The sequence below is a fragment of the Choloepus didactylus genome, chromosome 20 (genome assembly GCF_015220235.1).
Source record: "Choloepus didactylus isolate mChoDid1 chromosome 20, mChoDid1.pri, whole genome shotgun sequence".
In the NCBI taxonomy this organism is placed as follows: Eukaryota; Metazoa; Chordata; class Mammalia; order Pilosa; family Megalonychidae; genus Choloepus; species Choloepus didactylus.
This window is the reverse complement of record NC_051326.1, coordinates 42,154,368-42,167,144: the sequence shown is the minus strand read 5'-3', so window position 1 is coordinate 42,167,144 and position 12,777 is coordinate 42,154,368. Positions and strand designations below refer to the sequence as shown.

Sequence of the window (12,777 nt, the reverse complement as noted above, 5' to 3'; positions counted from 1 at the left end):
AGGGTGCAGAACCAACTCAGAAGGAAACTGCTCACTTATCCCTCTCATATATTCCTGTTGAAAACAGATCAATGATTCTTAGCCCTGGGCCACACACAATCAGTTTACAAAGAACAAGAGGTCATCCATTATTCTCCTCACAATCAACTGAATATACAGTAATAATATAAAGGATATAAGTGACTGCCAGAGAGCCCTTTCATGTGGAGAATAAAGTAAAAAAGATTTAATTTTATATTTAAATTGTTTAGCCAGATGATCAGCATTGGTGAATGTGTAACTTTGAAATTTTAAAATAAATATTGAAATATTTTATATTCTATGATTTGTGCCAGGCATTTGCCAGAGTTTGGACTTTATCTTTCTGCATTAACTACCTGAAATAAAGAGGGGTGTGAGAGGAGAAGGACATTCTTGCAAAAGGGATAAAATAGCTGAATATGCAAAATTGGTGAATATATGAAAACCATAAGAAAGGAATATTAAGTATTTCATTAAGACTGAAATACAGAGTACATGATTTGGAAATACCCAGAGATTAGCCTTCTTTTTTTCCCAGAAGAGTGGCTGCCATGCATATCATACTAAAGGGATTCGATTTTTATTATAAAACTAATGGGATCAGGAAAGATATCATTCAGGGCTACTATAAGTGGACTTGAATTTTGAAAGATCAATGTAGTTGCTGTTTGGAATTTGGGGTCTTAGCACTTAGCACTTTCCATAAAATGGGTATTAAACAACCTATAGAGTTATGAAGTTTTATTATTAATAGATTTTTCTGATTTAATGAACTTGTGAAATGGCATTTTTCTGTTTAATAATATGCAATACTAGTGAGTCAATTGGATCATTTGATTATGGCAATGTAATTTGCCATCACTCTATGAGAAAGCTATTTGAATAGAGCCATAAAAATTAATTTTACCATTTGACCTAGTAATATCATTTATAGACATCTCTACTATGAGAATAATTTCAAAGAAGAAAAAAAAACTAAGTGTTCAAAGTTGTTAGTTACAGCATGCTCTACTTTATAGTACTTCAAATGTCTAAATAAATAGGTTATGATATACAGACATAAATTCTAAGGGGTTAGATGTTATAGTATTATAATCTTCAAATTGTCATGTGTGTATATGCATCTAGGCATGTTTCCTTATATTTTTAATATAATAAAGATTCCATGCAACTGAACCATAGAATACTAGGGTTAAACCCTGTCTTTAGTAAGCAGATTAAAAGAAATCCTTAATTACATATCAGTATTCCTTGATTTTAAGTATTTTTATATGTGCAACTGTAAAATGTCTCTGAACAGGAGTCAGAGAAGCAGCTGAAGAATAATCGAGAGCAAGAAAGAAGGTAACAAATGGCAAGAACTTTTTAACATCTTGGGATAATTCCTGGCATTGACTCCCCGAAGGACCAGAACTGGAAGAACCTGTTGTTAGACAAAGTCCTTTCAAGATGGGAGTGGAGAAAACATTAAATAGGGAAGGTACTAGGACGTATTTGAAAACCATGAGTCTAACACTGATTCTGACACATCATCAAGAGGACTTTGGGTGATTGTCCCCTAATTGTTCCTGAGGTCACATCTTGATTGTACTATATAAAGATGAAAAGGACTGCTGCCTACTTATCAAGATTGCAGTGAAAATGAAATGAATTAATTTATATGATAGAACTCTGTAAGTTGTAATATGCCTTAAATGAGGTTGTTTTAATTTTAACACACCTGAATATTTGAAGGAATTACATCTATAATGCATCGTATAATGTAACTATAATATGAAATAGGGAACACTTTGTTGCCATTGAGAATTTACATGAACAGAATGCCATCTTTCAACACATATCCCTTAGGATTCAATAAGTAGATGTAAGTTCCATTTATAGAAAATCAAACATAATTTATCCAGAATAGAATGAATTTTATGATGCTCCCTTTTTGATGAAGTTACATTATAACATGGAACTTCACAAATTAGAAGGAGAAACTATATAAGAATTTATTCCTGGTCAATAAGCATTATAAGCACAATTGTTATTAAAGAAATGTAAAGTACTAAGGGTCATTTGCAAAAGGAAAAGTACTTTTGAGACACAGTTTTTTGAATATGGGATTTGAAATCTACAAAAAAGATAATAGTTGCATGGTCTATATGAGCAAGTTACCTAGTTGTTTTTATATCTTAAAAGTAAAATATTGGACTTCTCAAATCCTCCACATAATAAAGGACTTCAAGGGGAAATACCTACAGATGCCCAAAAGAAAAAAAAAAAAAAAAAAAAAAATCAAAACTTTAAGAAACTAGTTTTTCTTAACAGAACATACTTCGAAGGCCAGAGAGACATGTTCATCATTAGCGTTTGCTTTTGCTGAAGTGATCATGCTCTATGAGAAAAACAAGTTGCTTGGAAAACAATGATAATAAATGTAGAAACAGGGATAATTAAAACATAAAGTCAACTCTGTGAGCAGCCACATTCCGGATTAGGCCTAGTAGACAAGCTGCAGCCTGCCCTTGAGTTCCCCCCGCCCATCGAGTGGTGCAAAGATGGCGCCCACATCCTGCTTCCGCTTTGTGATGTATGTGACAACCCTCTGTATTCACCAATCATGCTTGTATGCGTGGCGTTTGCCCATTGGATATACGTAAGGTTTATAAGAAAGTTCCCGGGCAGAGCTCGGGGAGACAGCCCACAAGGAGCCGCGCCTGACGGCCGCATCGAGGTTGTTCTCCCCCGAGGCGTCTTGCCCCGGGCGGAACCTGTAAAGAGGATGATTGCCTAGTTCCATTAAAAGCCTACATGCTTCACTGCTGCGAGTCCAGAGTGATCACGAGTGCGTCGGGTAAGACATTGTCCGCACCCTCTCTCCCCTTATCTCTCTGGTCCCCATCGCCGGCCGACCGAGGACTCGAGGCGAGGCGGAGAAAGCGCCGGACAAGTGGTGGCCCGTACGGGGACCCTCATTCGCGTTCCCCTCGACCCGACGGAGACGTGCTCCCGGGATCCGTGGCTTGACTTCCGTGACTGATCACCGCGAGAAGGTAAGCACCCCTTTTTTTCGTGCGAGGACTAGGGCCCGTGGGCGTTCAGGTAGCCCCGGGGACTCGGAAGAGCTCTCCGAGTGATTAAGAGATAGTGCCGACTGCAAGCATGGGGCAGTCTGAAAGCTCACCCCTATTAACCCCCTTAAAGACCCTTTTGAAGCAGCGGGGTATCTCAGTTAAGAAAAGTTCTCTCCAACGATTCCTTGATGATGTGGCCACTTTTGCCCCCTGGTTTCCCTGCTCTGGCAGCCTCAACCTGCCCTCTTGGATGAAACTTGGCCGTGATATAGACCGAGCGCGCCAAACGGGCATTTGTCTGGACCCAGTCCTGGTCCTTATATGGGAGACTGTTCATGCTGTACTTGAGCTGGAATCGGCCATGGGCCTGACCACGCCTGCTGCCTTGTTGCAGGTGCGACATGCGCTCCAAGAAACTCAGTCCGTTTCATCCGCGGAGGGCACCCATAAGGGCAAGCCGCCAGAGTCGAGTACTAGTTCTGATAGTTCTGACTCAGATTCTGAAAGCGAGGCAGACGAGGGACCGGAAGCGCCTCCGCTGATTGATCTAGAGGCACCCCCTATCTCACCCACGCGGCCCTCTGCCCCACCGGCAACGACCGTTGCGCCCCTAAGGAAGCACCTGCATCCGGTGGACGGTTTAACCGACTCCGCAAGGGGCCCTTGTACAGGACTCCCTCTAGTGGCCATGACGAGTAGAGACCATGACCCCCCCTCGCAACTCCCAGAACCCCCGCCCGACTACGTGGACCCTCCGGGCCCTTCACCCTCAAATGACAATAGGAGGCATTTTTGGAAGTGGAGCCCCTTTACCACATTCAGACCTTTTGGCATTTTGGGCGGCTATCAACCGCTCGAGCCCGAACCGGTCTCCGAAATGTTCCCAGTCATCATCAATCACCAAGGTCGTAATCTGCATGAATCCTATGATTACAAGCTCTTGAAGGAGCTGAGGCAAGCCGTACATCAGTACGGCCCCAACGCCCCTTACACCCTGAACATGGTTGAGAACCTCTCCACCCTAAATCATACACCTGCTGATATCCTTCAGCTGGCTCGCTCCTGCTTGCCACCCGGCCGGTTTATCGATTGGAAAGCGTGGTTTGAGGAGTTAGCTGAGGAGCAGGCAGCGAGGAATGCGGCGGGGAGGCACGGCGGGTGGAATGTAGATATGTTGTTAGGGAAAGGTGCTCACGCCCAAAATCAGACAGGATACCCCCAGGAAGTTTACGCCCAAATTTTCCGCTGTTTCATAGGGGCATGGAAAAAGTTGACAGGAGAGGGAGAAGCCCAGGCCTCACTCAGCGGCATTCACCAGGGTCCCACAGAACCTTTTGTGGATTTTGTGGCAAAGATGCAGACTGCGGCTGAGAGAATCTTCTCAGATCCAGGGGTAGCGGAAACTGTAGTTAAGCAGATGATTTTTGAGCAATGCAATAGGGAATGTAAGGTTATCCTGGCACAGAATAAGGGGAAGAGCTTGACAGAATGGGTTCGGCTTTGCAGAGACGCTGGTAGCCCGTTAACTAATGCAGGGTTGGCTGCTATGCTAGCCAGCTCCCTACAGGTAACCGCAAAGGACCCCGGAGCCTTGGGGGCAAGGCCAAAAAGGTGCTATGGCTGTGGCCAGTCAGGACATTTTAGGAGAGATTGCCCTAATAAAGATCAACCGCCCGCCGTTCAGCACCTCCGCGGACCGCGTGCGGCCATTAAGCTGTGCGGCCGCTGCTACAAGGGGCCTCATCGCGCAGAGGACTGTAAGTCAGTCTTCAGCGCGCAGGGAGTACGCCTTTCTGGCCGCCCCGAACAGGATTCAAAAAACGGGCAGAGGGGGTCCACCCTTGCGGTGGGCCCCCAAACACACCAGCGGGCGATGCGGCTCCCATCCAGACCCGCGCATCTCCCGGATCAGCAGGATTGGACCTCTGTGCCACCTCCAGACTCGTACTAACCCCCGCCATGGGAGTCCAATTAGTGGGGACCTCCTTCAAGGGGCCCTTACCAGCAGGAACGGTGGGGCTCTTAATAGGGAGAGCATCCACAGCCCTAAAAGGGTTAACAGTTATACCAGGTATTGTAGACTCAGATTTCACAGGCCATGTCCAGATTATGGTACAGTCTCTGCAGGGTACTCTGGTCATTGCAGAGGGTGATAAGTTGGCGCAGCTTCTGCTTTTGCCCAGCCTGCATTCAGTCTTTCCAAGCAAGCCAGGACAGAGGGGGAATAAAGGATTTGGATCCTCCGGAGAGGTTTTTGAGGGTCTTCAAATGTCCCTGGAGTCTCGACCCATGCTGACTCTTAAAGTGCAAGGCCGAGCCTTCCTAGGTCTGTTAGATACCGGAGCAGATAGGTCGATTATAAGACAGCAAGATTGGCCCCCCGCTTGGCCAACGAACCAAGCGGAAGACACCCTCAGAGGGATCGGCCAAATCTCAGCGCCCATGGTGAGTGCCACTACTCTCCATTGGGAGGATGAGGAAGGACATCAGGGCAGTTTCCAGCCTTATGTGCTGGCCCTGCCTGTTTCATTATGGGGAAGAGATATTCTAGCTCAAATGGATGTAACCCTAACCACAGGCTACTCTCCAACTTCTAAACAGTTGCTGAATAGAATGGGATATGTCCCGGGCAGGGGGCTGGGAGCCTCCTTGCAAGGGCGCGTGAAGCCCATTCAGGCTGACTCAAACCCTGGCAGACAAGGCCTGGGTTTTTCCTAGGGGCCACTGAGGGTAAATACCCACCTACACCTATAAAGTTAACCTGGAAAGCTAAGGTTCCAGTCTGGGTACCTCAGTGGCCCTTGCCTCAGGAGAAACTTTCAGCATTGCACGCCTTAGTGTCAGATCAGCTGGAGAGGGGGCACATCGTTCCCTCCACGTCACCCTGGAACACCCCTATCTTCGTCATCAAGAAAAAATCAGGCACGTGGAGGCTATTACATGATTTAAGGGCCATCAATAATTGCATGGAGCCCCTAGGGCCTGTCCAGATGGGACTGCCCCTTCTCTCAACTCTGCCAGAGCGGTGGCCTGTCTTTATTATAGATATTAGAGATTGTTTCTTTTCTATCCCACTTCACCCCGAGGATACCCCAAAATTTGCTTTCACTGTGCCCTCCCTAAATCAGGAGGAGCCCTGTCGTCGTTTTGAATGGACGGTTTTGCCTCAGGGCATGGCTAATAGCCCTACCATGTGCCAGTTGTACGTGGCTGAAAAATTAGCCAGTACCCGCCAGCTTTTTCCCCAAGTAAGGATCCTCCATTACATGGATGACATCCTGTTGACCCATGGACAAGTAGACCTCCTTAGGACCACATTAGCACATTTAGTTCTAACACTCCGAGAAGCCAACTTAGAAGTGGCCCCGGAAAAAATACAGATGACCGAGCTTGTCACCTTTTTGGGAGCAAGGCTCACGCCTACCCACATCTCACCCCAGAGGGTTGCACTCAGACTAGACAGGATTCATACCCTAAATGACATGCAGAGGCTTATGGGGGACATAAACTGGATCCGCCCATATTTGAAATTACCCAATGCAGATTTAATGCCCTTATTCGAGTTGCTGAAAGGGGACTCGGATCTGGCTTCACCAAGATACCTTACCCCTGCAGCGAGGCAGTCACTGTACCAAGTAGAGCAAGCGCTCAGTAGTGCTGCATTGAAAAGAGTGAACCCCAGTGAGCCCTTTGATGCCTGTCTTCTACCGACAGAATCACAGCCCACCGCAGTGCTATGGCAACGGGGACCATTACTCTGGATTCACCCCGGAGTTTCCCCTAAAAGGATTTTAGAACATTATCCCACTGCAGTCGCTGAACTGGCCCTACAGGCCATTAAACAGGCAGTACAACATTTTGGTCTGCAGCCCAAAAACCTCAGGGTGCCTTATTCTTCTCAGCAGCTTGAGGTGCTTACTGGGTGTATAGATCAATGGGCCATTCTCCGATGCACCTTTTCGGGATGTATCAACAATCAGTACCCCAAAGACCCCCTCCTACAGTTTGTCACCCGACACCCGGTGATTTTTCCCAGGGTCACGTCGCCTAGACCAATTAAAGGCGCTCTCACTGTGTACACTGATGGTTCCAGCTCGGGTATAGGAGCATATTGTGTGGAAGGAGATGCTCCCAAAACTGTTCTCTTTCAGCCACTCAAACCTCAGTGGGTCGAGCTGCAGGTCGTCACCACGGTCTTGAAAGAGTTTCCAGACCCTCTGAATATTATCTCTGATTCCATCTACGTTGTTAACTCTCTGCGAATTTTGGAAGCTGTGGGCATTATAAAGGGTTCCTCCACAGTGAGCACCCTCTTTCACGAGCTTCAAACGGTGATTCTCGCGAGACGGCATCCCTTTCACATAGTTCATATTAGGGCTCATACGGGCTTACCTGGCCCCATGGCACGCGGTAACCATTTAGTAGATATGGCTACTCGGCAGCCACATGTCTTTCCTGCACTGACGCCTTGCCAACTAGCCCGAGAATTCCATCACAGGTTCCACATCAACGCGGGTACCCTGGCTAGGCGGTTTAAGATACCACGAGCAATAGCTAGAGACATAGTCCGAGCCTGTGGAAATTGTGTCACTCGAAAAGCTATCCCCTCAATAGGAGTAAACCCTAGGGGTCTCATCCCGGGAGACATTTGGCAGATGGATGTTACTCATTTTGCCGAGTTTGGTAGGGTCAAGTACTTGCATGTGTCAATTGATACCTGTTCTCAGGTGATGTTTGCCTCTGCCGAGACAGGGGAAAAGGTCCATCAGGTTATTGCGCATTGCCTTGCAGCTTGGGCAATGTGGGGCAAGCCAAAAACTTTGAAAACAGACAATGGACCGGCTTACGTCAGCAAGGCTTTCCAAAAATTTTGTGATGTTATGGAAGTTCACCTAAAACATGGCATCCCATACAACCCTCAGGGGCAGGGTATCATCGAGAGAGCGCATAGAACCATTAAAGAATTATTACAAAAGCAAAAGGGGGTAATAGGTCATGGTCTGTCCCCCAGGGCCCAATTGTCTGCCGCCCTATTTACATACAATTATTTAAATGAAAACGCATCAACCATGACGCCTGCCCTACAACATACCACCCCAGGTCCTCCGCATAGAGGCCTGGTCCGTTGGAGGGATGTTCTGTCGGGGCAATGGAAAGGTCCTGACCCAGTGCTCAGCTGGGCCAGAGGCTCTGTTTGTGTCTTTCCCCAGGAACCAGGACGCCAACCAGTGTGGGTACCGGAGAGATTGGTGAGAACCGTGCAGTCGCCTGAGAACACCAAAGAACTGCAGCCTGACGGGTCGTTAAACCCCCAACGTGACCTGTTGGATCCAGTCCTCAACTCGCGTGATGAGCGGTCAAATGATGTCGACGGTGTCGACCACTCCCCAGCAGACCGGGAAGAGGGCCAGGAATATTGACCTTTTTTCCCTCCTGGTTCTCTTGGCCTAATCTGACCAACTGGGTTCTTCTTGCTGTGGGGTTATTAGTAGGTTTGATCATTGTTAAGAGTTTGCTGGAGCGTTTGTTTCAAAGACAACAGCAATTACGTGTTACCGCCATGATGGCCATGTCCTCTGCCTGTAACCCTCCTGATGACTATAGTCCCTCTGCCCAGCACCCATCCCAACCACTCGAAGCGGGGCATTTGGGGGCAAGGTTCGCAGCTAAGTATTTGGCAAAATCCCGGATATAAATAATCGGCACCAGTGGTCCTATTTTTGTCTCAGGTAGATCTCTTGGGCAGAGTCCTAGTTGTGGCCAGACGGGACCCCTGCCATTGCACAGAGACACCTAGTGACGCCCTCGACACTGGCTACCGTTCTCCTAACCCTCTTGTCCCCCAGTTGCGAGACTGAGTACTGCAAGGAGAGCCACATGGTTTCCAGCTCATGGGCTCTCCGGTCTCTATATGAAGTGAGCATTCTGGTCGGTGCCAGAGGCCCCGCCGCAGTATGGCCGGGACCTAGTCCAGACTCCCCAAAGCACCAAAACATACGTTGTGGGCCATCTAGGTCTACGGGAGCACATTCATCACTGGAGACACTGGGGCATCAAAATAAAAACAAAAAGGGGGAGATGTGAGCAGCCACATTCCGGATTAGGCCTAGTAGACAAGCTGCAGCCTGCCCTTGAGTTCCCCCCGCCCATCGAGTGGTGCAAAGATGGCGCCCACATCCTGCTTCCGCTTTGTGATGTATGTGACAACCCTCTGTATTCACCAATCATGCTTGTATGCGTGGCGTTTGCCCATTGGATATACGTAAGGTTTATAAGAAAGTTCCCGGGCAGAGCTCGGGGAGACAGCCCACAAGGAGCCGCGCCTGACGGCCGCATCGAGGTTGTTCTCCCCCGAGGCGTCTTGCCCCGGGCGGAACCTGTAAAGAGGATGATTGCCTAGTTCCATTAAAAGCCTACATTCTTCACTGCTGCGAGTCCAGAGTGATCACGAGTGCGTCGGGTAAGACATTGTCCGCACCCTCTCTCCCCTTATCTCTCTGGTCCCCATCGCCGGCCGACCGAGGACTCGAGGCGAGGCGGAGAAAGCGCCGGACACAACTCAAATCAGTGTTTTTCTTTTCCCTTCTCTTTCTGTATTTCACACATACACACGCCTTTTCCCCATTCCTCCACTGGGCTTCTCCCTAGTCCAATCTCATGAAACACAGCCGGGCCTCCTCTGCCTCTCCAAAGGGTCAACCCAAGCTGAAGGCCATAGAAACACCTTATGCTGAAAGCCAGGGCCACACTGCCTGAAAAATATCCACACTGTACAGTATCCCTCCTTATGAAATTTTTGAGAAATTTTTTGTTTTATAGACCCATGCTCACAAAAAGAACAAAGAATTCCATGCTGTGTTTGAACTGTCAACTATCAACTATTTCCTTCTGTATTATATACTCTTTAGAATGAAATCAGCAGGCTTGTTCTCATTCTTGTTTTTGCTTTAAAGATAATAAACTCTGTTGCAGAAGTGAGTCCTCTATTATACCAAACACAACTGCTAAAAAAAGAGAAAACACTATCAAAAATGGACTGCCATTTCCATGGAAGGAGAAACAAATAAAACTAGATTCAACATAACCTAATCTTCATTGGAAGATTTCACTCATAATTTAACAGTGTCTTAGAGGTGTTAACACAAACATAAACACATACACATTCACACACATACACATTCACTCACATGCATTTTAAGAAAATACAATACGATGCATTTCCCTAATTTTGTTGTCTGTTGGATAATTTAAGAACTGCAATCAAATTCTCTTTAAGCATAGATGAAACTAGAGTTGAAGGGTGCTGGCCTATTTCTGCTAATACAATTAGCCTCTGTTAAAGGGAGCAATATGGAGATTGCTAAATTGCCTTCCAGCTTAAAACCCCATGGTTCTAAGTCTAATAGTCATGGAATACTCTAACATTCAAGAAAAAAATTTTTTTTTTCTCTTTTTAATGGCTCTAACACAATTGTACTGCATGGAAAAAATAATGAGTAGGCCTGCTTATGTACGTGGAAGAATGGTTTGTATCATCTCTTCATTTATTGAATGAATTTAAATATTATTTATTGTATACTGTTATAAATGCTAGCTATAACTGGCAGCTTGACAGAAATGGGTCTTGCTCTCATGAAGCTTTTATTTTATTGAAGAAAAAAATAATAAATAGATAATTATGTAAAATAAGTTTAAGTTGTGTAAACTATTGTTAAATAAAACTAACATGAACTGAAATAAAGGCAAAAACAGGGTGGAAGTATGCAGGTGTGGTTGAGAAATAGTCTTTTGAAGAAATGAGGTTTTAGCTGAGATCCAAATGGTGAGAAGGTACAGGGCAGGTAAAGACCAAGGAAGGAAGATTTTTCAGGCAGAGGGAATAATATGTGCTATGACGATAAAAAGAAGTCAGTTGTCTGAGAAAAAGGTGGAGTGTTCAGGGTGACAGATTTTTCATCCATTTCTCACAACGTGTGTGCACCCTTTCAGAATCTTGCCAACTTCTAAGAGGTGAGGTGCCAGTAACCAAATAGGTAATTCAATAAAACATGTTTTATAAATGGACATAGAAACTTATTCAAAAGCCAGGACCCATTTTTTCATCTCATGAGTTGTATCTGCAAGGCAAAAAAAAAAAAAAAAAAAAACCGACCAAAATGCATGGCTTGGAGAGTTATACACTTAGCATATAGTTCAGATCCATTGTTTTTAGATCTTTATGCCAACTTTCTTATTTAATGGAGTACTTTACTACTTAAATATTAACATCAATATTCTCCCAAACTTTTGATAAGTAACCTCATAATACACCTTCCTTTTTTTTTGTATGTATCTTTCCTGAATTTTGATTCATCATCACACTTTACACAATGATATAGACATTGATATAAAAGACTTTATTAGGCACCTGAATTAAAGTAATCAAAAAGAGGTAATAAAAATAATTCTTTAGTATACTAAAAATTGATGAATTTTGGAAGAATCCTTATTGAATGTTTTTTTTAGAGTAGGGACAATAGATTTTCTATTGCCTGTTTTGACCATTTATAATCAATTCTAATGATTGTGAAACATCAAAGGGTATGGATTTGATTACTATACACTCTAGGCTTGAGGATGGGGGACCTCTCAATCAACTGTCAGAATACTCCTTCAAGCATGGCTTTATTGATCTCTACTCACCATGAAAGCATTAATTCCCATAAACTGATTTTTAAAATATAAAAAGTTTCAATATATGGAAAACAGCCATTAAGTAAGAGAATTTTAAAAAAAGAACCAAACCTTCAGCTGAATTTGATAAAGAATTTACCTTCCAATATAAAGAGAGATAAAAACCAAGATTTTTCAACTGAAGGCGAGCAACTCGTTCATAAATCTCTCTATTCCATGCTTGGCAATTCCTAAAGACTTTTAGAGATATTATATAGTAGTCGTATAAGATTAGTTGTACTATCTGTCATAGAAAATTTGAATTAGAAAAGAGAATCATCATCAACAAACACTGAAATCTGCTTCTGAAGTCCGAAAGCCATAAAGTACGTTGGCAAACTAGTTCTGTGACCTGGGCTAGGCCTACTTCTCCCCATATAATGTCCATGTCTTGAACATATCACTTAAATTCCATTTCTTCATATCTTCATTTATCTAAGTGGAATGAATATACATATCTTATAGGAGAACCAAAAGATTTAAATGTGATTAAAAAGTGCAATGAGCCATTGTCATATATTAATTCAATAAATCTTAGTCTGAACTGCAAGGATTTTCTAGTTTCTATGATAGAATATGTTACACAAATTAAGTTAAGCACTTGAGCCACTTCTGAAATAATCTCTTGATGAAGATAGACCAGGGAGGAATAAGCTACTGCTTCTAATGTCAGAAATTAATGTGAAGTACTTTGAGAAAACTAAGCCTTGTCACAGGGAGGTGAGACAGCAGTTTGTACCAAGGTACACACGGAATACTCATTTGAAGCCCTACTTGAGTCCTTGGCTTCCTTCTCAACTGGAAACTGAAGCTGGGGTTTAAGTAGCAGCTAAGCCATGTACTGTGGTCCACAGACTCTTTCAAATGCACACATGCATAGCTTACCAGTTTCCACATAGGCCATTGTAAATTCCTTACATGGTGCATCACACTTCTTTTGTAACCAGAGATATGGTCCTGGCTCTCACATTTAAGATATACTCTT

The 12,777-nt window shown here is 44.5% G+C and overlaps 1 protein-coding gene across 3 annotated transcripts in view; it reads right to left on the bottom strand.

The window, feature by feature from the left end:
• Positions 1–12,777, bottom strand: part of CSMD1 (CUB and Sushi multiple domains 1) — a 2,222,584-nt gene that overhangs the window by 190,455 nt on the left and 2,019,352 nt on the right. The gene's annotated exons all lie outside the window — the stretch shown is intronic.